Here is a 20,370-nt window from a genome sequence, read left to right on the forward strand (position 1 = left end):
GACTGGGATGAACTCATTAAATAAATCCTGGCTGAGCCAGAAACTGAAAATAAGAAGGGGAGATGGAAAAAGAGAGGTCAGGCATAGTCAGTAAAATTGTTTATTCAGAGTCTAAGCTGTAAATATGGACAGGTGAAGAAGCTCTACTTGGTCCTGTTGATAAAATCCCAGGTGATAAAGAGGAAAAAGGAAGAAACAGAGATGATAAACCAGGGTAAAAATGCTTCTTTACTGTGTCCTGAATCGGCTGATGTGTTACAACATGATTCCCATATTAGCTATAAACAAAACCAAAAATGTTGGTTAAGTTTACAGGAACAGAAAAGAATTAAAAATACTTCCATTGGAGTCTGATGGAAAAAAGAATTAGAGCCATAAATCATTTGTCTATTGGTGATGTTTTAGCTTTTTTTTATTGCTCTATTTCCTACAGATAATATTCAGGCTGAACTCTTGGATTCATCAGCTGAAAGCTTTTGGGAACCAAGTTTCCCAGAAGCATTGTTTGGAGTAATCATCAGACTCCATTAACAGAACTCTTTCATAATGATTCCTGTGCCCCATATAATTTTGAGTTGATTTTCATGTAGAAATTGTTCTTGAAAAAGACTGTGAAATGAAAATCTTATTGTTATTCTGAAGCAATATCTGAATGATGATAGCTTTATTAAATAGGTTTAATGCAAATTAACTAAAATCAAGTATTCTTGAACTTGTGTGACTGTATAAAGCCATGTATGTGCAATTCTGAAATAACATCACTTGTCATATTCCTTATAAAGATAAAACTTGTGTATAGAAGTGTGACAGGGCATCAGAACTATTATAGTTATTAGAATATATTTTCTATTGTTCTAGGAAAAAAAAACCTCAGTCACTTAGAATATAATAATTACTTGTAACTGCAGAGTGGTCTGAAAATTTTGACTGTTGGGCTCCACTGCCCTCCCAGAGGTGGGAAGATGCTGCCAGAATTCAGGGTGTTTAGAGAAAGCATGTTCAGAAGAGAGGGTTGGCCAGAGCACGTTTGAAGGTGATTGTGAGTTCCTTTTGAAAACGCCCCAGGGAAGCTCGTGAAGGACTTTAAATAATTCACAAAAAAATGCACCCAGAGAGCTTGGAGTCAATAAAGCCTCCAGCTCTTTATAGTTCTTTGTGACTGAGTCCCAGTGGATTAATTCAAGCTCTCAGAGGCAACGACACCACATTTTCAATGTGCTTGGGTGCAAATGTGAGATACCATATGGGACTCAGCCCCGAGAGGGAGGACACAACAAACCCACAGCAGAAAGCTGAAAGAAGAAGTGGGATTGGCTCCTTTAGCATAAATAACACTTTTGCTGCCCTGCATTTCATGGGCCTACATTTCTGATGTGAATAATTCCGAGTAGAAAAATTGGGCTAGAGTAGAAATCTGTGTGGGATGGAAGATAAATTTAGGTCTGTAATGAGGGACAGTTTGAATTATGAGCCCAGTGTATCAGCTCTTAAAGACATTTTTCTTTGCTGCATAAAATGCAGAAGTTTCAAAATGTTTTCAAGCCAACAGTGTTTCTTTCACTTTCTGTGGATGTTATGGGTTTCTTAAAAGGAAAAATTTTGCAAATAATGTGAAAAGCTTTAAATAGAGCACATGACTGGTTTCCCAAACATATATTCAAGGGAAATGAAGCCCAGCTTTGACCAAGCAATTATTTTATATTAAAGATATAACACTTCAGCAGATGCAAGAAACATACAAGATAAATCTGTTTACATAATTGAAAACTATTTCTTCTCTTTGGGTTAAAGTAAATATCCGATTTTTTCATTTTAACAAGTTTGTCCAAATTCACTAAGAAAAGATGCAAATTTCTGACTTATTAAAAATCGAATCAGAGGATATGGAGCCTGTTTATCCATGGTTTCACCATTTCATCTGTACAGTGTAGCCCAGTTAGAAACACTAGGTGTTTGAACATGGATAAAATGCTTTTTTGCTACCTCTGGTTATGTCAGTCATTCAGTGGCCTCCAGATTCTGGGAGGAAAGAACAAACCTCAAGACAGCATCACGACGTAGGATATGAAAAATGTGATCATTGCTTGTCACTTACTTTTCTGTGTTCTGATAGAGAACTTCTTAAGAGATTATTCTGAAGTGGAGATGGAACTACAAGTGTAGGAGGGTGTGGTTTCCTGAAGAAAAAAAAAAAAACAACACAAAAAGCCAAACAAACAAACACAAACAAAAAACTCCCCCCACCAAAAAAAAAAAAAAAAAACCAAAAAAACTAGTGATTTGACCTCTGCCCTTTTTGCCTTTTGTCCTGGTCCCCCAAAAGGCAGCATCTTCTAGGAAGAAATTACAGAGAAATTCCATTTTCAAGGAATTCCTGCTATGGAGAAATAATATCCTTTCAAAACCTCTCAGAGCTGTTCCTCTTACAGCTGGGAAGATTTACTGTAGTGTTAGCAAAGAAATAAATGCTCAAACCTAAGATGCCCAGTACAGAACCAGGGTCCTGCAGAACATAGGACTAGATATTCCATGAATAAGAATTTCAATAAGAATTTCACACCGGGAAGAAGTGTGATGATCTGTTCTTTACATTGTGTCTTCTGCTAATCTCTAATATTCAAAATTATATTAAAACTATAGTATGGTGCTCAATAACTTCTGAGAACTTTTAACATTTACTGCTATAACTCTACACAATTTTGTAGTTTTGCTGATGTCCAGTCTTACCAATGCTCAGTCTTTATTTCAGCCTGTTAAACTGGAAGAGATTTCTTTGGCTGTCAATAATGCTCTGGCACTGATGCTCTGTGTGGGTTAGAGCTGAGGGGGGTTTTTCTCCTCCTTCTAGAAAGCCCAAATTTTTTATCCTTACAGTGAGTCTTATCCATCACTCACTCCATAAATCCTTTCAACTACTTAATAAGAGTTCCTTCTAATAATAAGATTTTTTTTTCAGCAGTTTTTACTATCCTTGTGTCCTGTTTGCTGGTTCACACTCCCGACAGGGTAGAGAAGGGAAAGTGTGAGAACAAGGAATGTAACTTCATTTAACTTCCCACTGAGCAGTGCCAGGGAGAGGCTGGAAGTGAAAGAGTCACGACTGTGAGAAGCCCCACAATCTCCTTCTTTTCCTATCCTGAAACTTCAGTGTGAGTGCAACATATTGATGGGTCAGGTCCTCAGCTCAGCTGCCAGCAGAGGGTAGGAGAGCTGGGAGATGGCAATGGCATGCTCAGAAGTTGTCGCTGGGACTGAGAGACTCCTCTGTCTGTTTGGCTCCATCCATCCACCCACCTACCCAGCCAGCCACCCATTCCCACTCCTTATGGTGCCAGCAGATGCTGCAGTGAGTCACAGCCTGTTTCCCCCTCTGAAGGAGCAGTTCTGCTAATGAAGGGATGTGAGGAGTGCTCTTGGCACAGAGGTCTTTAGTGGCTGATGGAGGCAAAACCCAGCTCGAAGCAGAACCAAGTGCAGGCATCACTTACAGCATCCACAAGTGGCACTTGCCACAGGGGACAGGATGGGATTTGGTGTAAATCTGGGAGGATATCAGGATTATTCATTCAGTTTTGGGAGTGAAGGCAAACACCATGACTCAGGGACTGGCAGGATTGTGGGACTGAAAACAGGCTACCTTTGGCTCCATCTGTGCTGGACTCTGACACAGCATCTGGCACTGCTCCTCACAGTCTGCAAAGCTTGACTGATCTGGGTAGAAAGATGAAAGTTAAAAATATCCATGCTATCCATGAATTTCCCAGAAAATCTATCCTGAAGAGGTTTTCCTGCAGTATAGAGAGGAGAGGAGTCAGGAGATATCAAAACCAGAGTATTTAAATTGAACCAGATGGATAGTTTTGACCAAGGGATATTAGGTCAAGTATAGAGAGACTAGATTGTATAAATGTGGTAATTTAAATCTCTCCCTAGTCAAGAGACCTGTAAACAAACAAGAGAGAGGAGGCTAAAACAGGCCAGTTGTGTTTGAATTCTCAGGCATGAAATCTAAGCTGGAAATCCTTTATGTGTGGGGAAAAAACCCCAAATTGCCTGTCAAGAACAAGCCTCGGTGCATTGCTGCCAACACCATACTCAGAAAGGAAATCTGATGCAGCTGGTGATTGCTAAAAATCAGAATGCAAGGAAAGTTGCTGGGGTCAGTATTAGATGTTCATAAATCACAGACCACTGAGAACTACAGGACTCTAAATACTAATTCATTAAAGTTGTATGTAATGAAATTGCTGGGGAGGAATTTATTGTGAACTCCCTATTCTCAAAAAATAATGACCTGAATTACATCAAAAAATTGTGTCACATGGAGTAATTTTAGCTGAGGAGTTTTAATTTGACATAGTGACAAAACCTATTTAGATTTCAAAACATCAGAAATACAGTGCAGTCCATAGCAAGGGAAAATTTTATATTCTCAGTAAAAATTTAATCCCTAATTTAAAATATAGTAGCTCTGCAACTAACCCATGATTATTGCCTGGTCAGGTTTGTTTTGTGGCCAACAACAAAATGTGGGAATGTCATAAATGAAACCAAAGGAAGTGGGGAACTACAACAGGCATTAGCATTAAAAAAATTATGATACAGGAGATTTTAAAAACAGATTTGCCCTTCCCTAAGTCTGATGTTCACAGGAAGGGGAGGACTGCTTGTGTTTGTGAAGAAAATTAAGACAACTGGGGGCAGCAGCTTCTGTCAGATGCAAATGAACTGAAAATGTTGACGGCAAGGGCAGGGTTTTGCTCAGTTTGGGAAGGGGTAGAACCTGTTCAGGCAAAGCTTGAGAAGTGGAAGTGGGAGAACAGCTGGCACTGCTCATGTGGGGAGAGTGGATGGTCACTAATGGCAGGCACCTATTGGCACCACCTGGGAGTTTGTAGGCCCCAAGTTGGGCAACTCCCTGGGGGCTCCCCTGGCAGGGGAGACCCTCCTGGAGCAGTTCTGTGTCAGGAACCAGAGACACATTGGACTTTTTTGGTCTTCAGCTTCTGTTTATTGTTACCTTATCAAAACTTCAGCACGCTGTCTGCACCAGACTCTCCGTGTAGGAGAAACAGCACAAAAATGACTTAAAAGGCTTTTAAGTCTAATCAAAAACTAAGCTTCCCAATTAGGAAGTGACTCCTAAATTATTTTCCTTTCTAACCCAATAACTGACCCCTAATGACCCGCAATGCAGACTTTTCTCCCAATTACAAGATACCACCTAAACCCAAGAAGAAAAGAAAGAGGAAGAAGAAAGAAGGGAACTCAAGACAGCACCCTGTATCCTCCATCTTGAACCCATCTATAACATACTAAAAATCCTAAAACCTACATTTCTCACCCATGTGGCATACTACACTACTATCTACAATCTCTACAATCTGTTTTACACTTTTGTGGTTTCTAGTTTACCTTGAGGCTTAGGAAGTTTTCTCCATGAATGAGGGTCAAAGTCAGTGCTCTCCTGGGGGTCAGGACACTCCAGGGCAGACAGAGAAATATTCCCAGTGCCCTGGGTTTCCACACCACCCTAAAGAGTGTCAGAATGAGAAACTGGCTGCAGGTCTCTCATCCTGTGTCATCTCCAGGCTGCCTGTCCTGCTGAGAAAGGTGATCGAGCTTTCCTGGTCCTCAGGATGGAAAGAAAACTTGCAAATCCCAACAAATTAACAAACCAAGGTAATGTATCATAAGCATTGAGGGAGGTAGCCAAAGGGCCCTCTGGACCATGAGTGTTTGTTAGTAACCAAGTCTAGATTCCAGAGTCTGAAATATTACTAAGTTCTGTATTGAAAAGGGCTAAAATTAATTATATGGGGAAATATACTGCATCAGTCTGTTGTTTTTTTTCCTAGATAAAGTAGAATAACTAGTAAAATATGGAGGCAGACACCAGCAGCAAAGGACTAGAAGAAAAGAACCATAGGATTAATGTCAGCATAGCTTCAAAGAAGGTTTTTTATAACAAGAGCATGTTTTATTTGACAGAATTTTAGGTCTAGCCACAAAGGTCTGTTTGTGATAGAGAAACTTTGTCTTTATCAAAGCATTTGATGTATGACTGGCTGTCATTCGAATAAAAGAAACTTTCCATACATAGAATGAACAAAGAACATTAGGTGGATTAATAACTTTGTAACAGACAGATCTCAAATTAAGTTCTTAATCAGAAGATGTCATTAAAGAAATTATTCCTCATGGGTTCCTTTATCCAACAACTTAGATATCGTCACACCATGAGTACAGCACACAGACTGCTGGGGTATAAACAATGTTGGCATGATCTGAGATGCCTGGAAAAATGGTCAGAGTTCACCAGAATATATTCTGATATATTTTGGATACAGTGATACATTTGGAAATACAGAACTCAGTTTTTCCTGCAGGATAGGGAAGTCTCCTGGAGTGCAGAGAAGATTTAAGATTTGCCTCAAACAGTCTTCTTATTTTTCATTTCAACAGCAGACTGCAACAATTGATTTTTCAACAACAGACTGCAACAGCTCTCCATTTGTGTTTTGTTTTGATTTTGTTTTGGTTTTGTGCTCAGAAGAAATTTTCAAGTATCAATGAATTCTTGAGACCTTGGGGTTAACTATCCAGACAACATTTCAAACAGCTTTTTTTTTTTTTTTTTTTTTTTTTTGCATTGGATCTTTAGATTGTCTTAGCACTGAAAGATTCTCAAAAGAAAGTTCTTTTCAAAATTAGTTCTTCTCTGTTGTGCTTTATGGTATTGAATTAGTTATTTGTGTGTAAGAGAGGGGAAGGGAAGACTGGCTTGAGAACATTTACAGCTAAAGAGAAGTGAATTATTTTCCTGTGTTACTCTATGCAAAATGGGGCTAATGAAGGAACAGCAATTTGACAGCCTCTTACAGCAGTTTATACCAGCCATATTGAAGTAATGATCAGTCAAATTGCATGAATTATACTTTTCTTCCCACAGTGAGATGACAACATTATTCCTTACCATGCATAAAAAAATAGCCTATATACGCATTTAAAAGGAAAGGAAAGGAAAGGAAAGGAAAGGAAAGGAAAGGAAAGGAAAGGAAAGGAAAGGAAAGGAAAGGAAAGGAAAGGAAAGGAAAGGAAAGGAAAGGAAAGGAAAGGAAAGGAAAGGAAAGGAAAGGAAAGGAAAGGAAAGGAAAGGAAAGGAAAGGAAAGGAAAGGAAAGGAAAGGAAAAGAAGAAGAAAATAAATAGGAGGTCTGTATGTTGTGCAAGAGAAATGACCCTGACTGTCAGGAAAATCAAAAAGGAGGCCCCAAGCATAGCTACATCCCAGGCAGATGTGAGAGATTTTTGGCTGGCAGGTGAGCTTAATTCCTAGCTACTTCCTGATGGAAATGGTATTTACACTCCATCAGTCCCTTCAGGTGTTCTGGTAGACTTATTCCAATAATTCTACCATTATAATGAATTTGGTGAAATCTTATTGAGTCCCATTTTCCCTGCTGAGAGATGCAGAATGGGGTAGTTATTGCTGAATTGTGAGCTACCAACTGGATCTCTGCTATAGTTAGAAGGAAATTTTTTTCTTTTTTTTTCTGTATTTTTGCATTAAGGCTGACAGGTATTCAGCTTGCAAAGCTGTGGGAGTGAAATGGGATTGTTTATGCCTTTAATCCACAGAGGATGTCTAAATGGATATCCCAATGGGAAAACTGCTACTAAGATATCCTAAAAAGACAAAAACTTCTGAAGGTGTTTTACAGTTATAACCTGCTACTGCCACTTTTAATTGCTTCTGTTGAGCACTATGTGGAAGCTCCTCCAGTGCCACCATGGCAGGACCCATGAATATGGCAATTCTTAAAGTCTGTGCTCATCTCATAAAGCAATGCTGCTCTCATGCGGGCGCAAATCTGAAGCACCTTTATTGATTGCAAGTGCTCCAAATTTAAACTTGGACACCTGATCCTCGTTTCACCACTGCTGGAACACTACAGGCCATTTCTCTTTCTAATTTCTTGCTGTTTGAGGGATTTGGGTTTTTAGCTGGCTGATTTCAGTAGCAGTGATTTCCCTCACACATCAGGTGAGAGGTATCAATACTAGAACAGAAGCAATAAAAATCAGTGGAGCTTTGATTTCAAATCAGGTCTGTCAACACAGAAGCTGTAACACAATAGAAAGAGAGAAAGAAAGAGAAAGGAAGAGAGAAGGAAAGAGAGAAAGAAAGAGCAAAAAGAAAGAAAGGAAAAGAAAAAAAGGAAAAGGAAAATAAAAAAAAGGAAAAGGAAAAGAAGGAAAAAGGGAAGGGAAGGGAAGGGAAGGGAAGGGAAGGGAAGGGAAGGGAAGGGAAGGGAAGGGAAGGGAAGGGAAGGGAAGGGAAGGGAAGAAATGCTAAAAAGCCTTGAATATTTGTTGATATTTACAAAAAAAATCTGGAGAGGGTAATGTTTCAATATTGTGTACAATTTCACCCTATTTTGAAAATATCTTTGAGCTTAATTCGGTGCTTAGCTCTTTTCCTTGACAGTGCAATCCTTTAGGAAATAATGAGATTGCAACAGGTAAAATTGGATGTTCAGAGCAAGAAGTTTTTTCTGTTCCTGTATTTCAAAATGACCAGTGTCAACCTACTGCACTTGTCTTTGCTACTCAATGCAGAGTGCCAAATAGATCTGCTGACTTATCTTCTCCTAATTCTTTATTCAAAAATTGAAACCAGTGCTAATTAGTCTGGCTATATAAAAACAACTGTTTCCTACTGGTTTGCTTATAGCTCCATTTACTCCCTATTCAGAGAGCTCTTTCTTGCCTTGATTTTAGCATGTGCATAAATGAGGCTTTGCTTCTAAATAATTGTTCTAATGGCAAAAATCTTCAGTAATTCCTAGAGAGTCCCTTGTGTGCAGAGTTCTGCATGTTCTGCCCAAACATGGAGATGTGGCTGTACGGATCTTCAAGGCAATGTTTAGCTTTTTGCCTTTTTTTTGAATACTCAAATCTTGCTTAGGGAGACTGTGCTGGTTTAGTTTTTTATTCAGCTTCTTGCCAGAGGCAGATCAGGGCTGGAAGCTGTTTTTAAATATTTCCCCTGAGCATCCTCTGTTTTCAACAGAGTGAAAATTGAACGTGCTGAGGAAAACTTTCTTCCTCCCTCCCTTCTCCTCATCCTGTAAGGCTGGGGCCATAGATATACTCTTATTTTATTTATTCTTTAGAAAATTAAATGGTGGTCATACCTGGCTGATGGATTTAGTAGCCTGAGAGGTGAAGCTTCTCTCTCAGACTGGTGCTGCAGCTCTCCTTGTGTCAAAGTCAGGCTGGGCTACATCTCAGGAACAGGAGGTGGAGATTAGAGCCAACCAAGAGCAGAAGGCACACAAAGAAGAGAGAGAAACAAGATAAAACAAGAGGAATTGGTCTTCCCATAACCTCATCCAGCCTGTGGAGGTTACTCTGCACTGATGTCTCTACTGACATCTCTCCTGGCAGTCAAGCCCCCAAGTTGGAGTGTTCAAGATGTCACCTCAGGCAGGTGAACCCCATCTTAGCTCTCTGCTAATGCCCCCATTGCCATCACCAGCTGGGAGGCAGCAGGAGCTGCAGTTCCCTCCCTGAACTGATGCCTTGTGAAGGCTGACCTAGAACAGAGACTAGACAGAGTTAAAGAATAAAGCAGGGATTTACTAAAAGGCCTCAGTAGATGCTCCTTGGGCAGCACAGGAGCCCAGCCAGGGCTGCACCCAAGATGAACCAAAATGGTCACAAAATGCACGACTGCTCACGGGGTCTCTCACTTTGATCAGTTCTGCTCCATTTGCATCTTGGAGTTAATTGTCCAATTCCAGCTCCATCCCATGAAGTCCCATCCTTCTTGTTTTTCTCTCTCCAGCCCACATTGTTTGTACTCTTGGGGCTGAGATTTGGATCATTTGTCCTTGGTCCCCAGCTGGAGAAGGAATTTTTTTGTCTCCCTACTCTGTGAAGAGAGCTCACCATCCCTAATATGAAGCTCAGACCCACACACTAAAGCAGCACAGAATCTGAAAATATAAAAGCCAAAACCTGAGGCATCAGAACAAGGGAGAAGTGAAGGTGCAGCAGGACAAAAGACATGGTGGGGTCAGTTGGGATTCCAGGCCAACCACCCCACATTTCCATTGGCAGCTGCCTAAAGGCCATGCTGGATTTTAAGGATCAGAATATCCTTTGAGGATGCTGATGATAAATGCAAGAGGTTTGAGAAATTGGTTGTATGACTCATACTTTTCCCCTATCTCCTTCCCATCTCCTCAATGAGAGTCCTTATCACAACCACTTAACATTTTAGGGTTATTTTCTGTGAGGTTTGGCAGTCAATATTGGTTGTCCTCAAGCCTTTCATTATGAACTACTCTTTTGTACTACTGGGTGCATTTTTAAAGCATAAGATCTGACAATTTTCATTTTTTCCTCCAGGTTTGTTGCTTGAACTTGACATTTTTTTTAACTTTGCTTTTCTTCTCCAATTCCCCCAACAAGTAAATTAGTTCAGAACATGTTTAATGTTATTATTATTCACTGGATACCAGGTACTTTATAAACTCCAGCTTCTGGCACTATCCTGCCTTTACAGAGCCCTTTTCATCACCTATCTAACACTACAATTTAATTGGTTTCCAGCTCACTGCACATGCCTCTCCCTCAGAAGCACACACACAAGGCACTGACACACACATACACATTTATTTCCCTCCCTGCTCAGCCTGCAGACTGAATTTAAGAAATCCAAAGCTGCTGCAAAGCTGAGCCTGTTAGAGCCAGTGGACCTGGTACTGATGGGGATATTGATTTTCTACAACTTCCAGGGAGGCAGCAACAAACATTTTATCATCGACTGGACTGTATGTTCTTCTTAAATCCCTGCTGCACACGGCAGTTCAGGTAGGGCTCTCTGCTCAGCGTGGGGCTGCAGATTGCCTCTTCATTTTTGGAATTTGGACTCTTACCTGGAGTCTGAAGAATAATGTCTGCTTTCTGCGGGAAACGCAACAGAGAGTTTGAAAAATACATTTTGTCACAATTCTTAGCTGGAATCCACTGCTGTAGTACGTGGTTTTGCTTGTAATATTTAGTGTAGTTATCCTCAGAATTTGTGTGAGATGGGGCATCACCTTTTTCCTCCCATTTATGGTTTAAAAAGTCCTTTAAATTTATAGAAGCATCTAATTCCAGTGGGGAACCCCATTTGGGTTTAAGCCTTAAAATTTGGGATTAAATTATGTTTTTTGCACGAGTTCGAATCCTTTTCCTGCTCTACCTCAAAGTGGTGCTGAACATGACCAAAGTCTCCTTTGGATCAGGTACCTTTCTTTGCATGTTGGCAAAATATCAGATTATTAGGATTTGGTTTCCTTGTTGTTGTTTTTCATTTTATGTAATACTGGTTGTTGATTGGGAAGCTAGAACCACTAAGGCTACAAAAGATCTTTAAGATCAAGTCCAAGCTGGGCTAGGTGGATCAGAAGCTGCAGAATAAGTAAGTTTTTTTCTTCTTGCACCTTTCTTGCATAGAAGAATGGAATTTCTACCTCCTGATTTCATATTTGCCTTAGCAAATTCAGAATATAAATATAATCCCTCACTTTCTCAGTTATTGAGGTGGGTTTCATCACTCATAAATGTTTTAATTGGGCAGCTGAATCAAGCATGGGTGTTCTGAAATGAGCAGCAAGAGATCTTTTAGCTATTGGCCCATACCTGTAATGAATGCTCAAAGACATGGAGCTAAAAAAGGACCATGTTTTCTTGCTTATGTCCAGTTTTCTTTCTGCTGGAGGATAAGACATTCTTTCAGCTGTATGTAGACAAGAAGGAGACACCATACATATAAGCAATAATTAATTTTCTTCCTTCTAGAGAGCAGTCAGAGGATGTGTGGGTTAAAGGAAGACAGTTTCTGCCAAGTGCTTGATCAGGAAACAGAAACAATTAGAAAGAAATGCTTTACTTTTGCAAGCCAGATATTAGCACATTTATTGCTTTCCAAAATTATTATGCAAAGGATGCAATACTTGCTACTAATAAATATATGAAAAATTAGTGGGGCATGATGCCTATTACCTTAATAATAATTTTTTGTGTTGGACTCTATCTATTCTGCTTTTATGCATTAAAGTCCACATCCTTGTTTAGTGAAAGTCTAAAGTGGAAATGAAACCTTTTGCCAGGAGATGAATTTACTCTGAGACATAACTGCATTAGGCCTGATTTATTTTAATAAACACATGGAACAATAGGTGAGAACAAACATTTTTTTTTTGTAGCAAATGTAATTACCCAGATGAGTTTGTCATGGAGAGAAGTTGTCTTTCATTTAAGGCAAAATGAAAACACTGAGGAAATTTTCATGATGGATTTTTTTTTTTTTTTAAAAGGTCAGGGTGTCTGTTTGCCCAGCTGTGTGTGTAAATAGAGAGAATCCAGAAAAGATGGACAATACATTGTGTTCAGACACCCAAGTCCTTCTCTGTGCCACGAGGTGGGGAAACTCCTGGGGTCTCTTTGCCTCAATCATTTCTTCATCCATAAATCCAGGGAATGTGAAGATTGTGTGAGTTGTAGTTCATTAACACTCATTCATGAGATCATAGTCACTGATTTGGAAAAAGGGGCATATAAAATGTAGACAGACCATTTTGCAGAGCTATTATTTATTTCAAATGCAATTTTTCCTCTATACAGCTGTTGAAGAAGAGACATTTCCTCCCCTTTCAATGTTTCCAGGGTAATACAGCTCCACGGTCACTTGCTGTCATCTGTGATGCATCTCAAACTTTCTGATGGTCTATGAGGTTGTTTTAAGGGGTTTTTCTGGGGTTAGAAGTGCTATTAAATGTGTGACTGGCATTCTACCAGGTGATACATGAGAGAGAGTCTTTCATAAACGTGGTAGGATGTAATTAAGATTTCTGAGAGAACATGCAACCCTGCAGATGTTACTGATCTCTCATGAGCTCTTTTTTAGGATAATGGACCTATTCCTTCTTGATAGTAAAAGGGTTTTAAGGGTTTTAAAATCACAGGGATTTGGGGATTAAAAGGAAAATTAAGCTTAGTAGGCCCTGAGAAGAACCTGAGAAGTGTAGGCCTTGTACCTTGCTAGAACTGCACCTATGTAGCTAGTACATGATAAATGATATGATTGTTAGATGTAATGATTGTTTAGTAATTAAATATAATTACTGTTTAATCGTAAGAATAATCATGAGAAACTGTGGTCAGAGGCTTGAGAAAGATCATGAGAAATGCATGCTTGAATAAAGTCAATGTATACAATAGAACAATATAAGTTTAATAATTAATATATATGTTATATAAGGATAGAATATAAAATACGTTCAGCTTGAAAGCCATGTCAGAGTCAGATTTGGGTCTGTAGCCCTGATTCCCAGAGCTCTCAATAAAAGCACCTGCAGATAATCATATCCTCTGATTATGTGTGCTCCTGAACCCTAGCATTGTGAGGCAGATTCTGAGCAGATACCTCAGCCAGATAAATGTTAGCATTGCAATTGTAACAGCTTTTTTTGCAATTGCAATTGTAACAGCTTTTTTTTTTATTTTTTCCATACAGATCCTGATGCAAATAACTGAGAGACCTGGCTTATTTCATTTTCCTTAGAAGACTGTTAAGTCAACTTTACTAAGACCTATTTTATATTTTTGCTTTCACTTCTGTCTCAACCAACTCCCACTAATGAGCTACAAGCATCAATTCTGTAGATGTATCACTAGGACTTTCCACATTAATATGAGATACGAGGTTCAGTGAACAGAAAAAACTTCCCAAAGGAGATTTACTCCTTGTCTTCCCAAGTGGGGGAGAGCATTTAATATTTTTCTAATGCCTACTCAAGTGCAAGACATAGCTCCTATTTTTCTGAAGGGCCATTATCATTTCCAAGGCAGTAAGAGCAGTCAATATCTGGAAGAAGGAGTGCTGAAACTGCCTCCTAAATAAATTAAGGATCAATAGTGTTTGGTGGGAGAAAGGAGGATTTTAATCTAAATGGAGCCCCAGGGAGATTTAAGAAAAGGATTGGACATAAAAACCAGAACACTTTGCCAAGGAAAGAATGTTTCCTGATGCAGCAACCTGAGCATGGTCAGAGGAACATGTTGCTGGCCACAGAAATAAAGGAAGTGTTGACAGTATGTTTGACAGACACAAGGAGAGAAAAAGAGAGGTTTGGAATTTAATCTGATGATAAATTATTCATAATTAGTTCTCTTATTGTTTCTTCTGCCCCTTCCCCACATAACACTTACCTTTGTCTTCATAAATCTTTGTTGCTGTCTCATTGCTTTGATGCTGGAGATAAATTTTAATTGTTTTCACCAAAAGTGGCTCCAGGTGAATCATAAGTGGAGATTTTTATGGTCAGGGCAGGAATGGATCTCCTGTCTCACACAAAGTCCTGCTCCCTGACTCCCTTCTAAAGGGTGACAGAAGGAGGGGGAACTGGAGGTGGATGAGGTTTCCAAAAGTCAGGTTTACATCCCGAAAAATCTTCCTGGCTCTGCAGAGAATGGAGCTGTGACCCACAGATCCCAGATGAGCCTGGAACACCTCGTGGGAAATCCCTGCACAGGGAAAGGTCTCAGAGGTGCAGCCCTTTGTTTCAATCTCCCGCATGGATAAAGCAGCCAAAGTCAGAAGGAATTCTCCTGAAATGGGTGAAAACACCACAGATAAAAATGGGTCACTAGAGAAAAACTGACCATCCATGTTTTGTGCCCACACACTGAATTGTGAAATCTGCCTGTCCCAGGAAACTGTGAGATTAATGAAGGGATTTACAGAAATGCTATAATCTAATTTAAATCTAATTTAAAATTAGATAATCTAATCTATAATAATATCTATAATCTATAGATATAATATATATATTCTGATTTAAAATTAGATAATCTAATTTAAAATTTGAGAAATTTCTCCAATATCACGACCAAACTTAATGAACATACTTTATGCATACATACTTTCTTGAATTTGACATGTCAAATTACATCTATTAAAATGAAAATTTAAGGCAATTCTTTTTAACTAAAATTCACAATCACTTCTCTTGCACAGCTTCTGTCACATCATTTAATCCTTACACTTTTTGATGTGTCTAAATTAAGAAAATAGAATCTTGATCTTTCAGAATTTTCTTCTTTTCTAAAGAAAAAGAAAGTTTAATTTGAAACTTTTTTCCATATTTGAGAGTTATAAAGTCACTTTTTACTGAGTTGCAGCTGGGACTTTGTTGGTAGCAGATTACTATAATGATAATTTAAATGTCGCATCATGGTTCTGTGGTTTGCTTTGGTTTTGGGCTTTTAAAAACAAATTAATATATGATAATACATAATAATATAAATAAACAAAAAATAAATATAAAACCCTATTTAAATAGGATAGCATGCTTTAAATAAGCATTTTCTTAGATAATTTTAAAAAATTCTAGTACTTTTTACTTATAAAAACTGAGACAAAAATATGGGAAGGTAGAGAAATAGCTCTATTGGATTTAAAACTCAGAACTGAACTTCTCAAAGACAATGAAGAGGTGATTTTAATTAAGCAGTTCATCAGGAATTCATAATATTTCAATTTATCTAGACTTCAAAATTCTTATTAGAGCCTTTACCAGAAATTGATACCCAACATTATCAAACTTTTCTCTTAACTGGCTTTTTTTTTTTTCACTTTATGCTTTTATTGAGTGTCCTAAGCAAAACCAATGTGTTAGAACGAAATAATCGTTGCAGTTGCAGAAAGACAAATCACTTCTTGCAAACGTGTTATTTGAACAACCATCCATCCTCTCCCATCAAGAAAATGAATTTTCTTGATGAAAAATGAAAATTGTGTATTTCATGAGGCTATTAAGTAAAATTTCTTGATTGATTCCCCCCTTTTACACCAGTAAAAATTCCATTGTCCCTCTCTGGGAAAAGATGAGTCCTCAGCATCTATGTCTGAGGAAGAGGGGGGGATCTCCTTTTCACAGTTCTCTGTAGCACAAAAATCCTTCAGTCAAAAGGAGTCACACTCTTGAGTTCACAGTGACAAATATTCTGACAGGATGTTAAAGATTTCTAACAAATATTTTCTTACCAGATATTAGAAGTGTTGCCAAAAGTATTCAAAATGAGAAATTTCTTATTGTGTTACATTATCAGACACCTTTTTTGTATTTTTTGCCAGAACATTCCCATCTCACACAAAACAAATACAAAATTTGCCTTCAATCTTTTTTTCTTCCAGCTTCCAGTTATGCATCAAGCTGTTCTTCAGTTTTAAAAATTGGAAAATGAAGATATTATTTCTGCAATCTGAAACCTTCAATTTTGGCAGTTCATGATGAATTAGTACAGTGCAATATAATGCAGTAAAATATTTATTTTTAGCAAGGCAAATGATTTTTTTACCTGATCTTTTGGCATTCTTACAGACCCTGATCTTGCAAAAAAAAGCAGGGAGGGCATCTCCTCAAAAGAAGGTAACTTAAGGTATAAAATTATATATATTTTGGCATTATATAAATGTGAATTTCAGTGTCTTCAGATATGATAAATTCTGTATTTTTTAACCACTGAAAGTAATGGGAGAAGAGCTGAAAATTCTGTACCTTTTTGTGTATTTTCTGTTTTCAGTAGTGTTTGTCTGTACTTGTCAAGGAAAAGAAGAGAAAGAACACACTGTAACGTGTCTGCACAGCTCAGTGGTTAATGCAGGATGGAAATACAGGATTTCACAACATTTTGTACATAGTTAGATGGGTAATTGATGTATAAAATGAGCTGACAGATTATGGACTGTGAACTGCAACATGGAAATCTCCTGTGCAAAGGCAAATCAACAACTCTAGAGTTAAAGAATCTGAATCATATTTTCATACAATTAGATTTTTTTTTTTCATTCCTTCTTTCTTTTTTTCCTTTTTGGCCTAGGGATTTTTCCTATCCTATTAAAAATATATTATTCTACCATGAGTATTCCACTTCTTAATGCTATGTAGGAGAAAGATAGCATCTACTCTAAGTATTGGTAATGTGACCTTGTGAATATTCTTGTGAATAAATAAAAAATATTGAACTAAAAACTGATTGATTTTGAATTGAGGAGTCAGAAATATTAGAACTCCTAATGGCATATCTGCCTTTCCCTTTAGAAATGATCTGTGACAAATAAACTAGGAGTAATCATTTCATTAATATTAAGACAATCTAATGATCATAATCAACTCATCTTCAAATTCAAAGGTAGTTAATAGAAAAGTTATTTATAATAAAATGAAGTTTACTATTGATGGGTCATCTTTCAATTATACATAATGAGGGGAGAATTAAGCCTTGTAATGCCATGGTCTGGTTTTCCAATGAGGAAAACCAATTCTCAATTGTCTGCTATATAAAAAAATAGAGTAACCAAGAAGAAAGAGTGAGCAATACAAACAATAAATCCTCTAATCCAGAGAAAAAAATATGATACAGGGCAAGCATTGGTCTCTGAAGTATAAGGCCTTTCAAACAGATGTTAAGTAATTTTACCTCTAATTCTGTAATTCTAATTATTACTCACGGTGGGTCAGTGAGGGGTCAAAGTAAATTTTGACTGTTGTGTAGCTTTCCATAGAGGCTCAGAATTTAATGCAAATTCTAGTGACAAACAGTCTGTACTTCAAGGCAGCCCAATCAGGGTGTCAGGGATGGCATTAATTTCTACCACAAATCTCCTTTTCCAGTCTATAGTAGATTCTTGAAGATATCTTCATCTATTCCTGTTAATGCCTCTCATTTAGATCTGCCCAGGCAAGACTGTATCAGTTGATTGACCAGCTTTTTTCCTTTAATCTTCTGGTCCTTTTTACACCTTATTCTTTCCATTTAATAAGGGAAAATGAATTGTCCTCATGATACAACCTGCTCAGTTTGCTTTAATCATTACTCAAGGCTCAATAACCTCCATTCTGGGCAAAACCAGAACAAAAACCTCGCTGCAGATCTCGCCCTATAAATCTTTACTGTGATTTCAGCCCCTTCTACTTCAATAGGCACCAGCTGCACGAGAAACCTCGATTGCCACGGCTGAGGATTTGCAGATGGAGGTTCCCTGCCCTCCTCCTGCTGCTGAGGTGGGATTGATTTCCCTCTCCAGTTGCTTCAGTGTGCAGCTAATGAGGGCTCTGATGAGCCCCTGTGCCTCTGACAGCCCTGCCAGTCGATCCTCCCCTACCCGTGGAGTGTCAGACACCACTCAGGTGGCACAAATGCACGGTGAAATTTGGATTTCCTGTCCCACTGTGTTCATTTGTGGCAGTCCACTTCGCATTAGGCACACTTTTATTTTTGTGCTGATGTGTTGAGCTCTTATTGATGTATGAAATGAGTGATGCATTGTATTGTGGGACTCAGATTCAGTCAAAGAAAGAAACTGAGAATTTCTATCCAGGCAGAAGCCTGGGAAAGAGCTGGAGAAGAATGTACATAATTCTTTATCTCTGTTGTTGTTCACATTGTTTATAGTTAAGTTCTATCACTGTGTGTCAAGCACTTTGCACCAATGCTTTGAGTTGTTTTCACTTCAGAACCAATGGATTTGGTCCTCATGAAGCTCTGTATGAAAGAGCAGTGTATTTTGAATAAAGCAGAGTTTTACTCTCAGCAGCCTTCTGAGTGAGTCTTCTCATTCCCATCCTGCCTCAACAGTGACAATTTATATTTCCATTTACACAATTTCTGGGGCAGTATTGGCTTTGTTAATGCAGTGCACTTCAGTGTCAATGAAGTATTAGTGTGAGGTGATTGAAAAAACTCAGGTTCTGCTTCTGCCCATGTCACTCATTCACAAAACAAGCCAGCTTTGATTGCACTTTGATGACAAACTCTTCCTTCAATATTCATGAGCTTGGAAAAGTGGGAATGCCATTACTGAAACCTAGAAACAATTAATTATTTCTCAATTATATATCAGGCTTTTGAACAATTTTATGAATTCAGAACTTTTCTTTCAGGTTTATTGTGAAGTGGTATATTTTTTTTATTCCAAGTAAAACAAATAGGTTTTTAAATCCCTTCCCCATCAACATGATAAACTGCTTTTCTGCAGTAAGGAAGTGAAATTACAGCAGTAATTAGATAGAACTGTTTTGAGTCTTCTTTACCTTTTGAATAAAAGAAATCCAAAGTATTTTCTGCAACTAACAATGACATCTAAAAATGTTGTCTTCTCATCTAATTTCAGAAAAAGCAAACATAGAAATTGAATCAAAAGGACGTTTTACCTTGAATTTGCTCTGTAACAGACACATTAGGGAAAGCTGGAGAATGAAAAGATACTTTACTCTGTTCCTTAGAAAAGGTGATGTGCCTCCTACATTTTCTATTCCTGCTCCTGCCACAACCTGCCCTGTAACCTTGGACAAGTAATTCCTTTCTCTATTTCAGTTTCCTGAGCTGTGAAGCTGAAATGTCCCAGATTGCAGGAACATAGAGAATCCAGCTGGGACTTGAGGTGTTGTTGCACTGACATGAAAATGGATTCCCCAGAGTTTCTGACAATGGAAAGAAGGTTCAGCAGTCCATCCATCCCAAATTAAGATGCTGGTGGTTTATCAGTCGATTTTACTAACAGAAAGAAAATGATCCCCGAGGAATAATGCAGCATTTATTCACCATAAAAAGAAGTTAGTCCTCTTATTTTTTTTTATTGTAGATACTAGTATTTAGTATCCTGGGATCATGGTCCAGCTCTAGAATTTCAGGGCACTGTGATAGCCACAAATATTAACAGCAATAATAATAACACATTGTGTGGCTTTTTATGTCCAGAGTCCCTAATTCAGAGTGCCTAATTCTTTCCCTAGACCTTGGTGCTCTGCCATGTTTGGAACCAGCACTACTAAAAAGCAACTAGGATTAAATGTTAAATTATTTCACAGCCAGGCGAAATGGAGTCAACCTCTTTAGCTCCAGACACAATGAAGGGTCAGTGTTAGAGGGGCTGAAGAAATCCACATATGCAATTATTCCTAGATAAATCCTCAATGGAAATTCTTGCATTTCTATAATCTTTCCTGAAATTACATTCCTTTTGGAGGATTGAGAAAAAGGCCTGGTCCTTGAGAAAACCCGATTCCTTATGAATTTACTGTTTTTATTGCTTTACCCTCATATTTTTCCAGCAGAAGGCAAGGAATCTTTACTGTCTTAGGGCCAATTTTATATATGAGAAGAAAATCTCAAAATCTTCTTGGGCTGCATGGGAAATAATTTTGGTGGGAAGGGTTTTACTGTAAAAGAATCCATAGTTTTGGCATCTGCTTTCCAGTAACAGCAGCCTTTGTATAATTCAGAATTCCATACTTTAGCCAAACTG

At 38.2% G+C, this 20,370-nt stretch overlaps 1 long non-coding RNA gene across 1 annotated transcript; it reads right to left on the reverse strand.

Annotated features, from left to right (window-relative positions):
* Window positions 1-90: 90 nt before the first annotated feature.
* LOC146767495 (uncharacterized) lies at window positions 91-19,824 on the reverse strand. Its single transcript, XR_014954600.1, has 2 exons — window positions 2,096-19,824; window positions 91-278 (listed from the first exon to the last, which is right to left on the reverse strand). It is a non-coding gene; the product is annotated as an uncharacterized LOC146767495 (long non-coding RNA).
* Between the last annotated feature and the right edge of the window lie 546 nt (window positions 19,825-20,370).

The sequence above is a fragment of the Lonchura striata genome, chromosome 4, assembly GCF_050655825.1.
Source record: "Lonchura striata isolate lonStrDom1 chromosome 4, ASM5065582v1, whole genome shotgun sequence".
In the NCBI taxonomy this organism is placed as follows: Eukaryota; Metazoa; Chordata; class Aves; order Passeriformes; family Estrildidae; genus Lonchura; species Lonchura striata.